At 40.5% G+C, this 2,732-nt stretch overlaps 1 protein-coding gene across 4 annotated transcripts in view; it reads right to left on the reverse strand.

The window, feature by feature from the left end:
* Nucleotides 1–2,732, reverse strand: part of LOC110038441 (mediator of RNA polymerase II transcription subunit 12) — a 69,622-nt gene that overhangs the window by 13,913 nt on the left and 52,977 nt on the right. The gene's annotated exons all lie outside the window — the stretch shown is intronic.

A 2,732-nucleotide genomic window follows, 5' to 3' on the forward strand; every position in this document is an offset into this window, starting at 1 on the left:
ATCAAATAAACTAAGAAATATATGACATCTGTTTGGTCTGCGAAACCGTTTTATTTGCCGACAAGTTCCCCTATTTAATACAAAGAATTAAATAGAATTTATTTTAGGCTGGGTTCGGAAAAGCTTCCTATAAGGGCAAACCCCCATAGTTAATTACATCTTAAATGACCGAAGTCACCTAAGAAAACTCTCGATAAAAACTAGAGAAATACTATCTTCGAAGAAGTCAAAATGATAGGACTTTTCAACGAAATCGGACAAGAGGTGTGAAACGGGATAGGCTCGAACCTGGAACGATGTTGAGGAATCAAAATGAAAAGAAACTAGGGGAGGCCACGACGATTTGGAGGCGAACCTCGGTTACTTCCCAGTCTATCCTATGGTTTGGTTTCAATTTTAAGAAGAAATTATTCAAGTAATTCATCTTGGCCAATTTTATTTAATTATGACTTATATTTGTGTGACAAGGTTACGCAAATCGCCTGGAAGATATGAGGATTTACGTCATATCAGACGACAACCTCGGAACCTAGAACGAGTTAGAGCTTAAATCTTACAGCAGAGCTATACGAATGCCTAAGGAAAAATTGGAGGATTTATGTTGCGCTAGAAAAACAACCTCAAAATCCTATGGATGTGGTTTTATTTTTTCCTATGGATGTTGTTTAATTTTTAGGAAAGTAATGATTTTGCTGGGGAAGACAGGTTTTGCTGTTGAAGATGGTTGTGCTGCCCACCACGCTAGCTCCAAGCTCACCGACGTGACGAACCGACGTGACGAGTTTAAGTGACGAGTTTAAGTTTTCTAGGGTGTCCAGTTACGATGTTAGATCGAACAACCCTATGGTGGAAGTCTTCTAAACATCCTATATAAAAGAAGACCTGGTTAAAGACGTCTAACTTCAAACAGAACAACAGTAGGATGAATGTAGAATAGTAGCAGGAAAAAACATGAGTGGTATAACATGCCGTACAGAAAGAACAGTAGCAGGTAGAAACAGGACAAGTATAACATGCTGTAAAGTACAGTAGCAGGTAGAAACAGGAAAATTAAGTGTTGTAAAATGTAAAGAAAACATGTACGCCTGTAAGATCCACTGTTCCTTAAGTATAGCAAGTATAAATGCATCGCAAAAAGCGAAGTCTGAAAGAAATGTCGTCCAAGAAATCCGAAAAAAAATGTAACAATGACTCGTGGCAGAAAACTCGAGAAAAGCGACTCAAGTAAAAGAGAAGAAAAAGAATCCTCAAAAATCTTAGAGAAATCCCGAAAGAAAAGAAAAGTAACACGAGTGCCCTGTCCCAAAGCTTCGATAAAACAAAACAACAAAAAAACAGGTTCGGGTGAGGAAGACCGCAAGCACTCGTATGGGGCTAGGCTCACCTATGTATTTATACTCGAGGGTCCACGAAGGCTACTCGGTCACCCGAATGTATAGAACACGTCACTCGTCTAGAAGGGTGTCTTGAACCTCACTTAGGGGGCTATTTCCCAGCCTAAATAGGTATTCGTCAGGTGGACAACGTATTTTAAAAAAACATATTTTAAAATTTATATTTTTGACATACACATAAATCTTGAAAAAGATTATCATGTCTGAAAATGGTTTATCAAAACTTATCTTTTTTTAGAAATCTTTGTTGTCCACGAGCAATTACGCTATCAGGCATAGGACTGCCAACAACCTGAGGTTCGAGCCGACTACCGTTAGACTTATGTCGGTGAAGAATACAGATATCCTATTTCTCATCAAATACCTGGATCTTGATGTTATAGGATAGGGCATCTTTCTGCTCTATCTTCGGTGTGCTTTTATCATCACCACTGTACGCCCCAAAACGACTACTTGCGACCTTGCTTGATGAGGAGACACCGATCCATCTAAAACACCGAAAAGGAGAATAGATCAGTCCTCAAAGCTCGTATCGAAAAGACCTGGAAAAGTAGTTACCAAGGTCTTTCCTAACAAACATAAAGGGCAAGCTCGCGCTAATTTTCCCAAACCCCAAAGACATAGGATTAATCAAGTCCACAGAATGCTTTTCCAAAATGAGGTTTAAAATCTCCCAAACTTCAAAAGAAAGTGACCTCGGGGAAACCACCATCGATATTTCCAAACTCATACCAAAATCAAAATTCTCCAACTTTCAAATTAATGGATAGCCTCATACATTAAATAAGATTAAATAACCGCAAAACCTTCCCATAAAGCCACATAAACGCTCACGGCCAGGGTCAGAAGAGAAGAGGAAGCAGCCACCAAGGCTCTCAGCCAAGGCAAGGAACGGGGACAAAAGAGGTTCACGGCTAAAGCAAGGGACAGTTGCCAAGACCCATATCCAAAGGCAGCCCAAGAGATAACAAGTAAGGCTTACGGTTAAGGCAACAAAGGGCCCAGAAAAGAACTGTTGAAGCTCACGGTTTGAGGCAGCAAAGAGCAGCTGCTAAAGCCCACGACCAGAGGCAACCCAAAGGCACAAGTAAGGCCCACGGCTACAACAATCAAAAAAACCATCAATAGCTACTATGTCTTCTTGGCAAACATTTAGGAAAGTAATGGTTTTGCTGGGGAAGACAGGTTTTGCTGTTGAAGATGGTTGTGCTGCCCACCACGCTAGCTCCAAGCTCACCGACGTGACGAGTTTAAGTTTTCTAGGGTGTCCAGTTACGATGTTAGATCGAACAACCCTATGGTGGAAGTCTTCTAAACATCCTATATAAAAGAAGTCAT

This window comes from Phalaenopsis equestris, unplaced genomic scaffold, assembly GCF_001263595.1.
Source record: "Phalaenopsis equestris unplaced genomic scaffold, ASM126359v1 Scaffold232823, whole genome shotgun sequence".
NCBI classification, from domain to species: Eukaryota; Viridiplantae; Streptophyta; class Magnoliopsida; order Asparagales; family Orchidaceae; genus Phalaenopsis; species Phalaenopsis equestris.